The 16,292-nt window shown below is 43.4% G+C and overlaps 1 long non-coding RNA gene across 3 annotated transcripts in view; it reads right to left on the bottom strand.

Moving 5' to 3' along the window:
• Positions 1-4,214: 4,214 nt before the first annotated feature.
• LOC115344124 overlaps positions 4,215-16,292 on the bottom strand; it is a 32,156-nt gene continuing 20,078 nt past the window's right edge. For 2 of the 3 annotated variants that reach the window (XR_003924441.1, XR_003924439.1), the window contains 2 exons: positions 9,126-9,306; positions 7,508-8,520 (listed from right to left, as the gene is read on the bottom strand). This is a non-coding gene — a long non-coding RNA (uncharacterized LOC115344124). Of the gene's footprint in view, positions 4,246-7,507; positions 8,521-9,125; positions 9,307-16,292 lie in introns of those variants that run through there. The other variant, XR_003924440.1, reaches the window with a different exon arrangement.

Here is a 16,292-nt window from a genome sequence, read left to right as displayed (position 1 = left end):
GAGATCACGGAGAGCCTTGAGGAGGGGAGGAGGTTCGTGTGGGCGCGCTCCGTGTATTTTTAGACAGAGTTTTGTCAAATCCGCCAAATCCATCAAATGAAGAAAGGTTGTTGTACCCATTAGTTACTGGTTAGTGCCCCAGCACTACAGGCACGTTATTTAAGGAGAGATTTCCAGCTCCCTGCGTGTCACCGGGGCAGCTGGTCCACGTATCCGAGGACGGCGGGGAGGAGGATTTTTTTTCCGCAACGGCAGCAGCAAAGCCCAAGACGGACCCGTGGCCGCGGGAGGGTGTCCCACCTCCCCTGGCTGGGAACGCGAGGTTTCGGTGCAGGCAGCCTCTCCCGGCCCCGGCAGCGACCAGTATCCCAGGATTTGTGACTGCCCGTTTGGCTCAGGGAAAATTGTCCCGACAGCCCCGCGCTCGCAAAAATCACGCGTCGGGCCACATAAGATTGTCCTTCAGAATTACGGGATATTTTAAATAGAAAGCGTACGTCTTCTGCTACGCTCTGATTTCTGAGATTTTGGAGTCCCCCTGTCCACGCTGGTCCCTTTGGCTGTGAAAGCCTGCTAATAATGCAATAGCATTATAGTACATATACGCAATAGTATTATAGTGACGTGACTTCGGATAGGGGAGCTTCAAGGAAAACACCAAAAGCTGCGACTCCCGCGGTGAAGCTCCCGGAGCCGGCAGCATGGGGACGGCATCGCAGGCAGAGTCGGCGCGCTGTTCACCGAGGGACGCCCGCTCCTCCGGCCGTCAGCCCCTTCGCTTTTCTGCCATTTCCACTCCACCGTCTCTCATCAAAGTGACAGGTGTGAGACCGTGGATTTCAATAAGTGTCCGTTAACTGCTTGGAAGGAAGGTGACGGAACATGAAATGCTGTTATTAAATGCAGCAAAATAGCTAAAGAGAGGCTGAAGTGCATATATATATATATATATAAAAAAATTATATTTTTAATATCTATATATGTATGTATGTATAATTTTTTTTCTCAAGAAGCCAATGAAAAATTATTGGCTTTTATCCCCTTCTCAAATAGTTACTTTCTGATTAGGTACAGCATTGACAATTATTCCTCTGCTTGTTATATGAAACACTAGAGTGTCTCATATGTAAGCGATGCCCTTCTGGAAATAATTATCTTTTTGAAATAACGTTATATATATGCATCTTTGTTTAGGCATCCTGCAGGTTAATAAAATCAAGAGCCAGATGCCTTGAGACAAATTAGCTATTTCCTGTCAATAAAATGTAATGCTGCACGCTTAATTTATAGGAAACACTGGTGCCATTAAATGCCTTGGGCTGCCTGTGCTGCTCATCCCCATGGAAGCACTGGTATTATTGCAGCCCTACTACCACACAGCATTAGTCCACAAGCATTGAAGAGTTTATCTAAATAAGAACCATCAGCAATATAGGACGGTTCTGCACCGAAAAGATCCATCTGACTTTGAATTTGCTTAGTCACTCTCCAATTCATTTTTCATCTACAGGATTCACTATATTCACTCATGAAACCAGGACGTTTTTACAAACATTTGAATAATGACAGTTCTCTGCAGCTACTTGGTACTCCTTCTGAAGTGGCCTTCGTGTTGGCGAAGATCCCTCTGATGAGACTAAATGCTCATCTAAGCAGCCACACAGTTGTTAATAGACAACTTGAGAGAAGAAAAATTCTGAAAAAATAAAAAAAAAATTTAAAAAAACTTCCTATCATCCTGTATTTTTCTTGCATATTTATAATTCATATAGGGGTCGTCCTCTTCTCTGGGCTTTGGTTAAGAAACATTCACGCTCCAGCCTAGTTTGAAATAAATCGGTGAGATTCATTTGCAACTAGCACAGTTAATTTTGGAAGACCTGTTGCCATGCCATAGTTAAGCTGCATTATGTTTTATCGTGTTGTTTAACATGCGAAACACGCGGCATCACCCTCAAATGTTTACCACGTACTCTCTTTTTAAAACTTGACATTTATGAGGTGTTTCAGGAAAAACAGTAATTTCGGCTCTAAGTGCTAAGTAATTAAAAATTAGTCAAAAAAAAGCCCATGTTTTGAGTTTTGTGATTTTTTGAAGCCCTTCTACATTGACAAGGTCAAAACAGAGAAAGAGAAAACATGCAAATACTGAACATTTGGTGGCTTCTCAGTGGTTCTGGGCTTATTTTACTCACTAAGAGCACCTTTCAAAATTCAGATTTTCAGCAGTCAGCCAACGGAAAACAAAATTTCAGACAGTTTCTCCCATTCTTCAACACAATATGAGAAGCCATCTTAACCAAGTCAAGAGAGCAGTATGATGGGACCCACTCACACAGGACCCTCGCTAAAGCTCCCTGCCTCCAAAGCCAAGGAGATGGAAATAACCTCTGCTGGGCTTTTTTCTTTAATATCAAAAAATATTTCAGGGCGCACTGGCTGATGGTTTGTTGAAGACAAGGTGGAAGACCTGAACTGGCTAACCACCGGTTTAATGGAAACGAAGAAATCTGTTCATTAATCAAAGCTTACAACTCCCACGGAGTGCCCAGCCTACCCCCACATCCCTTTGATTTATAGCACATCGACTCGTGCCTTGAAACAGCTGGGTTCTTTGCGTCCCCTCCTGAAATAACTGAACAATAAAACCATCCAATAAAAACAAACCAAAAAAAATACCCTTTTTTTAAACAATAGTGACCTTTTCTCAAGAAAATAACACTTTTGATAAAAGTTTATTGTTTTTCCCAGACTCCTGGTGACCAGGGAAGAAAAGGTCAAGTTCCCGCTAAAGCATTTTTCATCTGAGCGGTCTCGGGAGGGCGGAGAGCTCAGCTCGCTGAAGGTGAAGTCCCAGAGGTGACCACGTCAACCCGAACGCTGCGTCCAGCCCCCTCCCAAAACACAATGCAAACCCACCCAAAACGCAACCTCGCCCATGTCACCCAGCTGGAAAGCTCAACGAGCAGGAGAGGCTCTGACCAAGCGAAAGACCCTTTTTTTATACCAAACAGAAAGGTCTGCTATGAGCTGTGTGGCTCTCTGAGGAAAGTTGGGAAAAAAAAAAAAAAAAATCCCAAATCTTTTCCATCGATCTGAGTAAGTGACAATTACAATTAGCTGCACCAACTTGGGAAACTGGGGTACGTGGCAAGGATGTGGTCCTATAATCCTTTCAAAAATACTGGTGGTCGCAGCGGGGACCCCTCAGAAGCCCCAGTTGACCCTCTTCTCCCAGTTCTGCTCTGCCCCCTTTACCCTTCCCCACAATGAGGACCTGGAAAACAAGGAAGAAAAGCAGAGGGGAAGAATATAGCAACTTCGATGGAGCAGGGGAACGTGGATCTTAAATTGCAGCAGAATGCGGATTAAAAGCGGTTGAACCTGGTTTGGCACGGAAACTCCTCCACATCTATTGCCTCTGCAAAGTTGTATTTGGCCAGTCTGCTTGTAGCTTCTGGTAAAATTTATTTATAGACCACCCTTTTGGTTTTGTTAATGCACAGTTATGAATTGCTGAGAGCTAAATTATTTGCAGCGAATGGAATTCCAATTGAAAGGGAAAATGCTTCCTGGTATCCCATGGAAAATGAGTTCCTGGTGTCTACAGCAGGAATCTTCTGTTCAGCACCTCTGGCTTATGCATGAGTTGCAGACCAATGTGCTTCGGCTGATAGGGGAGCCCTTTCTACTGTTATACATCTGCCTTTTAGGGTTATTAGAGGAAGGAAAAAGCTTACCAGTGCATTTTACGAAATAACTGGAATTTGTGTACGTGAATGTCCTCACTAGAGAACCTACTCGCATCGGTCAAATCTCAGTATAAAGAATACATACGCAACCCAACAGGTTGATTTCAAAAGCCCAGTATACAAGATACGAATGGAAAAAAAAAGGCATGTTTGCTGCATGTTGTCACAGTGTTCAACTTGATTCCAATTAAACTTTCTGTTTTAAGGGAAATTAGAACACAGTTTTAATTCACAGCATCTACAGAAAAAGATTTATACTTCAAAGCTTCATATTTATCATGTCGATGGGTAAAAACAAATGAGCATTGTCACATTCTGTCACTGAATAAAATGACATGAAAGCCAAATGACACATTTAGAATTTACAAATTTTTATTCCAGGAGAGAGAGAAACTGTTAAATACAGTTAAGAAAAAAGTGAAGAAATCAAAACAATGAAAGAGGATTTTTTTGGCTTTATTACATCCAGTATCTTCACAAATTTCAGTCCGACCTATAAATACAAACTGAGCACTTGATATGATGTTGATGTGTTTCTATTCTATATCTAATACTGTTTCATGCATTCATGTGCTAATAAAGGTTAAGCTAGATGACCCTTCAAGCTACCCTCTACACCTTATCTGCCAGAGCTATAAAAGCCAAAGAAAAATGGTGCATTTATATTGTGAAAAGAGAAAGACTCCAAACATTGTAATGAAGAAGGGTATTTCTTCTTGTGTATCATTTCAGCAGCAGTTGTTTACAACAAAAACATTTAGTCAGAACTGGATTTTTATGAGAAATCCTCATGTGTTACTAATCTTCTGCTGACATCAGACTGATTCCCCTGGATCTTTCATTTGCTCCTGGTGAATCACCCTGCTCATAAAGCAAATTGCCTTGCCCTGACTTTGATTTCCACGTCGATTTTCAGTGTGGCTTCAGGTATATGCAGCAGTTTACCCTTGAGAAAATTCAGCATAGTCATGCTAGCACAATCTTCATCCTAAATTAACACACAACACCATTGTACAATGAAAAAAAAAAAAAAAAAAAAAAAAGGAGGAATTCATTCTTAAACACTTCCACTGTAGAACAGCCTTTTTACCTCGGACTCCAAAACCAGAAGCAAAATTAAGTATAAGACAGCCCACATAACCACGGATGAGAAGCAGAGAGAAGTTTCTATCTGCTTATCCCCCTTGACTTCCCAGCCTTACCTTCAGCCTCCCTAAAAGATCAATTACTCCTCCTTCGTACTTCAAATACACCAGCCCCTTTTTAACCCTCTCAGCAATCTGCAATACATACCAAAAAAGCCCCTCCGTGGAGTCCCACGAAGAACCTGTAGGCAAAAAAGCAGCTGACTAAAGTCACCTCTTCAGATCTCCACATCCTTCAAAAGCTAAAAGCAAGGTCATAAATATAAATGGTTGTTTTGGCTGAGAAGCGACAGATTTGGATTAGAAGTGCTATAAGGAAAAGATTTAATGAAAACCTTTATAATACATAGGGAAAATCTCAGATTGCCCTACGGAGAGAAAGCCAACAAAAAATATGGATAGGGAGGCTAGGTTTGGGAAAAGTGTTTCCACTGTTTCACCGAATAATGTTTAGCTGAGATAATCATGAACCAGCAAATCTTGATGTGTCCATTGATCAGGCTAGAGAAAGAGTTATCATTATAGAATAAATGGTATTCTCCTTTGGGCAGAGTTGGTAAACAGCAGTCTACAAGGAAGCAAAAAGGGCAAGCATGTCCATTGCAAAGGAATTACAGTAAAAAACCCATGTGTTACTATAATGTTTCATGATCACACAGGTTGAGCCAACACCAATTAAAAGCCAAATTCTGCTTTGAAAGTACAAGCTAGTGTCCCATTTACAGCAGCAATGATAGAAGAGGCAAATTTTGGCCATGACCTTGTCTTTTATTAACAACCTAGGGGCCAGAAGCCAGATTTACAAAGCGGGGTTTTGAGCTAAAATTGCCTATAGGCCCATTGATACAAATACAGAGATTTGCAGAAAATCCTCGCACGATGCCTGAAGAGGCTTTTTAAATTTTTAATTACAAACAAATGAATCATGTTAGAAAGAGTACACAGAAAGAGAACTACTACCATCACCACCAGCACTGATAGTTTTAAGAAACCTAAACTAAGCTTCCCAAGTCACTGGAAGTTCCTTCACTCTGTCATTTGTATGTACACACACAGTCTGACAAAGCACCCCCAAAATTAAAACACAGATTTAAAAAACAAAAAAAACAAAACAAAACACAACACAACAAAACAAAACAAACAAAAAAAAAACCAACACCACACAATGCCAATTTTTAAAAATCTGCCATAGTACAGTAAAATTCTTTCATTATTTTCTCATCTTCCCAGTTTAATCTGAAAAATGCACATCACATTAAGCCCTTCTCTCAGTAAGTTTTCTATACATTCAACGTACAGTAGGAACTACTCTTTTTTAGACATTTTAAGACCTATAATCAAACCAAATCTGAGTTTTTCCAACATAATTATTCTGAACTACTTCCTTTTTCATATGCATATATTGACTTAAGTTGCTTTTTGCATTTGAATTGGAGCAACTGAAATTGGAATTGAGCAAAACATTTAATTTTCTTAAATCAAGAGATTCTTTACACTTTCCAAATATGCTTCTATTATTTTGGGGGAACAATGTGAGCTATCCTTACTAACTCAGACTTGGACTGGTAATTTCCCTGTACGGCAGGCTAATTGGTGCCTCTTTAGTCTAGAAAACAGCTTATCTTTTAAAATATTGAGTTATGTTCTTCAAATGATGATGTATTTTGTCACATCACACTGGGGTTTTTTTCGCTGAAACGTCTTTCTTGAATGCTTTTTGACCTAAGCTGGTAAAATGTAGATTATCTAAGTGTCTACAGTTGTCTGCATCATCCTTCTCTATTTACTGTAGTCTACAGACCCTGAGATTCTGCATTTGACAGAAGTGCCATCATGCAAGCCACTTTCAGAGAAAAAATAAACACTGCAGTTACAGCAAGATCTTGAACTCATGTGCTAGAGGCTTTCTGCATTTCATAATCATTCTTCTTTGTTTTGAGGTGGTGCCTACGTTCCCAACAGCAAACTGATCCCTTCTAGGTATCAGGTGATATGTAATGAGAACTGAAAGGGAAGCTGAGAATAAAAACTTGTTGACTGGTATTTTTTTCCCCCAGCTGTCATTTATGCCCACACCCATGCTTTCTTTTCTGTTTCCAAATTAAATATTTTAATTTTGACCAAGCCCATGCTGAAATTCAACACAAAGCTATTTCAAATATTTAGGGTCCAGTCTAAATCCCATTCAAGTAGATGGAAAGAAAGATTGATTTCATTTCTCTAAGAGCTGGGTTCGGAATAGAAAATGTTCCCGTATTTCTGCTAAGACAAAGGCCAGAGCAATATGTCAAACCTCTACATTCAGTCATGTCAGAAGCATTCCCCATGCATGTCTTGATAATGCGGCATACTGATCAACCTGAAAGCCCTTTTCCCAAGGAACAGCACCACACCAGTCCTGTCCCAAGCTCCTCCTCTCTCCTTCCTGACCCAAGGCAATTGCTCAAAGTCTTGTCCACATCTTTTTTTCTATTTCCTTTCCTTGTATTTACTGCCCAATTTATACTGGCCTTGCAGTGAAGCCGGCCAAGTCATTCCCTTTTGTCTTGAGAAGAACAAGGTGGGATTTTTTTTTTTTTTTTAAATCATTTTTACAGGCACAATATTGACAGTCCTAGAGATGAACTGAAAAATCTACTCTAAGGACTGAGCAGCAGTTCTTAAACGAACTTGCTTGGTTTTATCGCTGGTGCTTTCTTTTTCCTTGCTCTCTCCTCTCTCCCTGTCTCTGTCACCAACACCAATCATTTTCACTCCTGACATCACACTGTAATTTAAGAAAGCTCTTGTTCTCTAGTTTAAAAAACTATTTTTATGACCGCCACTATTCAGATGTATCTTCTTTGAGTCTTTGTGCTATAGCTATTGAAGCAAGAAGGAGTCTCAAAATGTCTGTGAAAAGTGCTTATTAAAACTGTTATATCTAAAAAACACTTGCTAAGAAATCTTTTCACGGGCTCTGATTCCATGAAGCAGCCATGATCTTCCTCCAAAAGGTGCTGATCAGACAGACAAAAAAAAAAAAAAAATTGAGACAAATCAAAAAAAAAGAAGAAAAAACATAACACAGAAAACACTACCCTGAAGCAGAGTTCACATCCCAACAAAGAAGAAACGCAAGGACTGCATAAAATTTACTAGGGTGTTTGTTGTTGGTGCTGACGTAAAAACGCACATTTTTGGTGAGATGGGTGGTAGTGCAGACCCTTGAGACAGAAACAGGGCAGCATCCCAGTCCCTTATTTTAAGCGTAGAGTTAAGGGTTGCCCTGAACCAGCCCCCCAAGCCACCAGGGCAGCCCAGCTCTCGACGAGGAGCCTGGGAGACCTCTCCCACCACATTGCAGCCAGCTCCTCTCCACGGCGGGGGAGAGGTGTCCTTTGAGATACGACAGCGGGAAAGCTGACTGCGTCCTCTTGCGTGAAAAATGTTAAGTTCTTTACCAACCACCCTGTCACACGTTATGAGTTTGCAAACCACGTATCCCTACGTGTCAAGAACAATACGGAGCCAGGCTCCAGTGAAGTAGGAGCAAGAAGCCCACGGCACAAGCGTTCCTCAGCCACGGTCTCCTCGCATCGCCAGAGCAGCTTCTTCTGGCTCCCAAGCCAAAAGACAGGACGCTAGAAAGGGAACAAAGGGATGGGAGGCAAGACCTGGAGGAAGCTCTGCTGCCAGAGCAAAGCAAAGCATCTGGGGCGATCAGGGACAGGAGAGCCGGCAGGTCCGAGTCCCCGCCGGCTCCATCAGCCCTGTGTGCACGTGGAAGAAAACCCAGAGTCCGCGTCTGCCTGCGGCACGGCATCGCCTGGGCTCCCGCTGCGGCGGAGCGGCTTTGCTCTGCCCCTTGCACGGGTCTGCAAAGCCTCATCCGAAACAGTTAAGTACAATGAAGTATAATTTTAAGTTCTGTCTGTAACTCACACTGAGCTATTATTAATTACTTATTAAAGGGGGAACATTATCCATATTATAAATGTTACATGAGTAAACGAGGAATATGAATGAGATCTATTCATCTCAACGAGCACATCTCTCCCGGAGAGTGTTACAAAGCCACAGGATGTCCCCAAGTTTCAGAATTTGCATTCCCACCTCTGAGTTAGATGAAAGACTTGCAAGAGCATGTGTGTCTAGATAGCTCCTTAATGACTATGCCTCTCAGGGGAATTTTGAGCATTGCTTATTCGGGAGAAAGACGGCAATGGGTTGTACCATGCACACTTACCAATAATAATTGCTATTTAAACAGCTGTTTTCTTCTGCGGAAAAGCTTAACAGGCACCTACTATCAATCCTCAGAATGAGGGAAAGCTACAGATCTTCCAAAGATGCAGATAGGGAGCAGTGGGGTAGCTACCTCTCCGTTTCATCCGGGAGGAACCAAGTTCATGAGCTCTGAGACCGCCCTGTAATGCAAACCAAATGACGTTAGTGCAGACAACGGGAAGAGCTGTTTCAAAATGCATTCCTGATCTGAACAAAACCACTAATGTAAATTCACACTTCTTCATCCCATTCCTTAATACCTTTGAAAACACTAAAATAAGTCATGCATAAAGGCACAGCTCAAGGAGAAGAAAGGTTGCACAGTCATTTCTCTTTTGCCCAAGTTCTTACACCTTTCATGTTGCTTTGATGATAAAGAGAACGAAAGTGTGAGGTAGAGCTGTTCAACAAAACTACACTCCATTGCCTGGTTCTGAAGAAAGAAATTTCAAGCTTTTCTACCATACCTATTGAGTTATTCTAAAACAGAAAATTTTCTATAATTTTAAAGTTTTTTTTTTAAATTTTCCTCTGCATTGAGACATGTTTCATTTTATTTTTCTCTGAGAATTTAGCAGTTTTCTCAAGATAACCATTCCACCTCCGGTTTCTTCCACACACCTACTTCTGCACAGCAGACAAGGATGAGCTGCATTTTCAAACGAGCATTTGACAGAATGTTTGCAGTTTTTCCAGTAGACGCTGCCGCTGCAGTGCTGAGCACCTCTCACAGCAACACCGAACTCTTCTGCACGGACCTTCGGTGCCAAAGTCGCACATTGATTTTGCTGCGCCAGAATTAACGCTCCAGAAGCATCCTCCCCGCAGCGCAACAGGGGGACCCCCGTTCTGGTGCAGGAACCGTAACAAGGGCGGGCAGAATTGCAGCGTCTCTCTCTCCCAGGCTGGTTGTGAGGGCAGGTACTTCATTTTGCACCTTTCTTAAACTGGGAATTAATTAAAAAAAAAAAAAAAAAAAACTGACTACTACTCTTTTTTCAGTCCAGATGCTCACAGCTACACCACTTCTTGCAGCTATAGGGAAGGTAAATGACAACTTTCAACCAAAGTGATTCTGTTTCAGACAAATGCATTTGCTTTTTTTTCCCCAAAACTTCTTTCCTGCCTTTCCACATGCCCGGACTGCTGGAGCAAGGTCGGGCAGTCGGTACAGAAACTCCTCCCTGCCGGGAAGCTGAACGGTGGGCAGATGCCTCCAGCCTGGCCGGCCGCTGGCCGGGGGTGAGGACACGGAGGGGAACAAAGAGAAGGAAAGCTGGTTACGAACCATGCCCTGCAGCCTCCCCAACTTGCACAGGCGGCACCCGGCTCCCCAAGGGCTCTTCCCTTGGGAATTGCAGTTTGCTTCCAAAGATGCCGTGGACCCAACTTCAACCCCCACTTTGGTGTGGGTGGCTCTTTCCTCCTGGGCTGGGAAATAGCTCAATTCTGGTTTTAACGTTAAACCGCTTGTCTAACAGGTCTCCCGGCATCTGGGCACCACCACGAAATGCCCTGGCTACGTCACCAAAATTTTTACACCCTGCTAGATTATAAAGTTAGGTGTGGAGCAGAGCGGCATTTTCATCTAGGAGTCAAAGGAAGGGACGTGTTCGGCTCTGCCGCGAAAGAAGCAAAGGATTCACCCTGCCCCGTGACCGGGTCTTTCCATGATGCCAACCTGAGCTTTGCAAAGGAGTGGGGAACATCTCCACTGGCTTCACACAATCCCACCCCAGGATCTTAGATCCAGCTTTGCTATGCCTTAAAAAAAAAAAATCCGTTGTATAGGATGGGTCTGTTTCTGCTCCTTCATGATATGCATGACAGCAACACAGCAGAAATATAGTACATGCCCTTAATTTAGTCTCTGTAAAGCTCTCGTGTTATTGCTTAATGTAATCAATTACGGAGTAATCTAAACTGTGCCCACAAAATGAGCATAAATTGGCATCGAAGCTAGGACAATGCAAGCGGTGGTGTTCATTCCCAACCATCTATCGTAATCCTGTATTCATTGGAGAGATTTCTCTCCTGGTAAAATTTGAAAGCACTTTACACAAATGACTGCTTTCCTTTGATGTGGAGCAACAGGAAATGTCTTTTTAGCACTAAAATTATACAAAACATACTATTGCATATATGTACACAAGCAGAAGAGAACAAACAGTAATTATATAGATTTAGTGGAGAAATACTGTTTTTAGTTAAAGTCCATATACAAAAGTCCATGAGATGTCCACATATATATACACACACATTCCTTCAGTACAGAAAATCCCCTTAAATATTATTTAGAACTGCACTTTGTACTAAGTACAAAATAAAGCCACATCCACTCTTGCAGATGACAAACAGCAAAGGGGGGACGAGTTGCTTTATTCCAGAGCAAGGGAGCCTTGCCCTCCTGTTTGCTCCATTTTCTCTGGGGAAAGGAGGGAGCCGGTGATGTTGGGAAGACTCCACGGCCACACTCACGCGCTCCCTCCAGTCTTTTCCTTCTCACGCTGCCGCAGAGCTTTCCAAATGAAGAAGCTGTTTCCATGACACCAAACCCTTAATTTGAAGCATATGTATAAACAGCCTAGGATTGCGATCACAATGCACCATTTCATATTTATTTTATTCTTTTTTGGTTCTGCTTTGGACAGAGACAGGTAATCCTTACGAAACTCAACATAAAAATTACTGGCTACAACCAGCAAGCAGTGTCACCTTCAGTGTTTTACAAATACCTTGATTTTGTTCTCTATTAAATTTCTTGTCATGTTTAATAAACCTAAGAAGCAGACTAGTTGATTAATCAGACTGCTTTGTGTTTGTGCATTGTACCTGTAGCCAGATCCATCTCCCTGGTGCTTTTTTCTTTTGGTGAGGTCTTAGCTCAGCACATCCTTTCTCCTCGCTGTTTACTTTTCCTTGAAAGCTATTTGTCGGTCGCTCTCTTCTTTGCTCCAGAAAGCTGATATACAGTCTTCTATCATGGCAAACATGCAGTAAGAAACTACAAACGTAAATATTCTCTTCTTTTATTTATCTAAATATTTATCTATTTACCTAAAAGATAAATAAAAGAAAGAACATTCTTCTTGCATATAAAAGCTGTAAGAAAATACATGCCACATTAAGACAGACATAATCTTGAACTTTGTAGTGAACAGCACTACCATCAATGGAACATACCCCCAAAAGCCGTTTTATTTTTTAATTCCTTAATTGTGTCTACTTAATCACGCAAATTTCTTTGTTTCTTAAAGAAAGACTTTAGTCAAAATATCATCCGATTAAAACACTGTAACTGTTTGACTCCCAGCTGAATGGAAGTAGAAAGTCAAGGTGGCAGGAGAATGAAAGTTTTGTGCACCCATAGCATCCCTTCTCTCACCCAACTACTGCTACAAAAGAACTGCAGTGGCAGAAGCGTCATGCAATAGCAGTTAAGTATTATTCATATCCTTAGCTTTATTAACAAGCCCAAGACACCTACAGCGTATACACCCACACGCGCGCTAAGTCAACAGCGAGGGAAAGCGTGCATTTGCTGAATGCGTTATCTCCCATCGCCCGGCGCCTGCGAGGTAGCCGCCCGCGGGATGCAGTGCCCTCAGCTCACTTCTCAAACGCAGCAGCCCGCGTCCCGCTGCTACGGGGTGTGAATTACGCTGTAGCCGCAATCCACGTCGCATTCCTAAGTATGCGGGGGGGGGGGGGGGGGGGGGGACACACGCAGGGAAAACGACAAGCTGGCACGTTTCCATCTGGCCTTCATTGGTATGCTCGCTATGGAGTAGCAGCTTGTACCTTTGGGCCAGATGTTTCACTGTCCTGGAAGCCAGGAAGCAACAAAGAACAGAAACATTGGGAGCAGCATTTTAATATGGAGGCCTGGAGATAGCTTCTGAAATCAGCACACAAAAGACAGCGCTAAATAAATCAAGCGACTCAATGTAAGAGCAAAATCAGCACTGTCCCTTTTCTTGTCCCCAGATTATCGTAGAATCATAGCATCGTTTAGGTTGGAAAAGACCTTTAAGATCATTGAGTCCAACCGTAAACCTAACATCCAGAAATTCCTGTGCACAAAGGAAAGGAGCGAACTCCATGGCTTTATGGGACGAGACAACCACTGACACACTTGCAAGCAGAGAGATATATTAGGGTACAGGATGCAGGGGGATTTCAGAATTGGAGCAATACATTATTTTACTGGTACCTTTTTCCTCCCCATCAGGGTTTCCTTGCGATATAGACTTTTCCCCCAAAACCAGCCTGTTCCAAAGGCCAAGGAAGGCAGCAAGACTGACGACACCGGCCGTCCCACCAGGTAAAAAGTGCCGCGCGTGGCGCGGGCAGCAGCTGCTGCATCACCGCCGAGGGCACATCCACAGAGCCTCGCAGGAAGCAACAGGATGACTAAAACCTGAAACCCCCTAAGTAGCAGAAAGCACTCAGGATGTAGAAATGCAAAACACAAGAGCAACCAGCAAAGCCCAGGGGATGGCACCCAGAGCTGAAGGGGACAAGACTGGAGTACCTTCACTGTGCTACTCCCTTCTTCCACCCGGCTACTCCAGCCGGACACGATCTCCCCTCCAGCCCAGCCACCACGAGGTGACAACAGCGGACAATGTCCTCCAGTCCTGGCACTGCCGTGGTGAGCCTGGCACTCGCCACCGAGGGGAATCTCTAATTTGCTAACCTCTTTCCTAACACAGCGCCTGCTTCCCTCTCCAAGCGGGGTCCCTTCAACCCCAGGAAAAAAAGCTCAGCAGGATAGACGGCAGCAGTGGACCGTCAGCCCCATCTCACCATCCCCGCACACAAGGGGCTGTACGGTCCCCAGAGGCTGTTGTGGAAGAGGGTCAGTTATGTACGGTCTGGCGAGTCTTCATCAGCAGCGTCGTTCTCTCCAGGCAATTCACGCCAAGCTAAAGGCTGGTGGAGCCACTGACCTAGTAAATGTCACTTTCTAAACCTGGCCAGCTCTGGGACACAATCCCAAGTATTTCTGGGCATTGCTACCCTATATATCTATTGACAACTGCTGGATTATTTAGCCACCGCTTTGTGGGAAGCCTCATAGGAGAGGAAGCAGGTTGTGGTATTGAGGGCACTCACAAGAGACCACAGAAGAGCCAGGCTCAAGCCTGCTCCACTACAGGTTTCCTCTGCAAACCTCAAGCAAGTTTTTCGGTCATCTGTAGAGAGGGACAACAGCGGGGCCACGCATCACGGGGACGCGGTGAAGACAAATACGTGGGAGCACACACGAGCCTGCAGCAGCAGGTACTAAGTGATATGAAAACCTTGAGAGAAGCAGCAGGTTTGGGGCTTGCAGCATCCCTATCCCCGCCTTACAAAAGGGCTACCTTACTATCGGGAAAACCTCAAGCAACAAGAGCATCAAGCCTGGAAGGTGAATGCGACCCAAGACCCACCGAGGGGTCTGGACACCAGGGTGTGTGCTCAGGGCTCCTACATCACTTGCGGAAAGCAGGACAGTCTCTGAAGATAATTTGGGATGTGACAACAAAATGAGACAGTGACACATTTGAAAGTCAGCTGTAGGAAAGAGACAGGGTGACTAAGGAAGGACAGAGTTACTTGCTGGATCACACAGACAGGATGACACCAGAGATAAGTGATTTGAACTGCAGAAAAGGCCTTTTCAGTTGTGGGGTAGGGTTTATACCATAGAATCATAGAACGGTTTGGGTTGGAAGGGACTTTAAAGATCATGTAGTTCCAACCCCCCTGCCATGGGCAGGGACACCTTCCACCAGACCAGGTTGCTCCAAGCCCCATCCAACCTGTCCTGGAACACTGCCAGGGATGGGGCATCCACAGCCTCTCTGGGCAACCTGCTCCAGTGCCTCAGCACCCTCACAGTGGAGAACTTCTTCCTAATATCTAATCTAAATCCACCCTCTTTCAGTTGAAAGCCATTACCCCTGGTCCTATCACTACACTCCCTGTTAAAGAGTCCCTCTCCAGCTTTCCCGTAGGCCCCCTTTGGGTACTGGCAGGCTGCTGTAAGGTCTCCCCGGAGCCTTCTCTTCTCCAGGCTGAACAACCCAACTCTCTCAGCCTATTTTCGTAGGAGAGGTGCTCCAGCCCTCTGATCATCTTCATGGCCCTCCTCTGGACTCGCTTCAACCATGAGGATGCTGCCATTCTGCGTGTTATTCTGAGGGCTATTCGTGCATCTCTATCTTTTAGTTGAATGATTTTTTTTTTTTTCCTTTAATAAACTTGCTTATTAAGTCTCACTATCACACCAAAGGAGTAATTTGGATTTAATTTATCTCTTTCTGTGTGCTTTCCGTAGCCATTGCTCCTTTTACTTTTTCTCCACCATCTGCCAGTCTTTTTAATTCTCCGTCTTTTGTGTGAGCCTTGTAGGGCAAGGATCATACCTACTTCTATTTTTGGAAACCACCTACAGGGAATAAATTATGGTAATTAAGTCCAGCAGAATTAGATTGTAGTGACTGCCAGACATGGAATAGTCACTGTCAGATGTCCTCAGAACAAGATAATCTGGTTTTTGCCCTCAAGGAGGAAAGAAACAAGGAAGATGCACCAAGTCAGTATTACAAAAGTGCCTCTATCGCTAATCTCTGGAAAAGTACATGGTGAATGCTGTCTGCAGCCAGGGAATCATGGAGGGAGCGCCAGGCATTTCAGCTTTACTACAGAAAGGATATAATAACATTAGTGACTGCTGAATTTTAAATTGAATTCTACAAAAGTTCTAATTTGAAGCTATACTTATTGCCTTGCTCAACGCTCGGGGGGACAGGGAGTGGTAAAAGGGTAGAAAAAAGCTTTGAATGCAATTTTCATTTTACACATTTCTGATATTTGAAATGTTTCAAAATTATTAATTCTCTACATTTGGCATCAGTCCAAGCGGTGGCTTATCTAAAATTATGAAAAATTCGAAAAGATGAAAATACCATTTCCCACCTATTCCAACTAAAATCTGTCCATTTATGTAACAGAAAAAATAGTCGAGTGTCCTAACATCAAAGTAAGTGCGTGGCATAGGCCTCCCAGGGGAAGAAAAATAGATTCCCGTGTGAAGGTGCTCAGTTCAGTAGCTTTAAGGTGAAGGGTGCTGCAG

The sequence above is a fragment of the Aquila chrysaetos genome, chromosome 7, assembly GCF_900496995.4.
Source record: "Aquila chrysaetos chrysaetos chromosome 7, bAquChr1.4, whole genome shotgun sequence".
Lineage (NCBI taxonomy): Eukaryota > Metazoa > Chordata > Aves > Accipitriformes > Accipitridae > Aquila > Aquila chrysaetos.
Note: the sequence above shows the minus strand (reverse complement) of the source record. Positions and strands in the feature narration are given on the sequence as shown.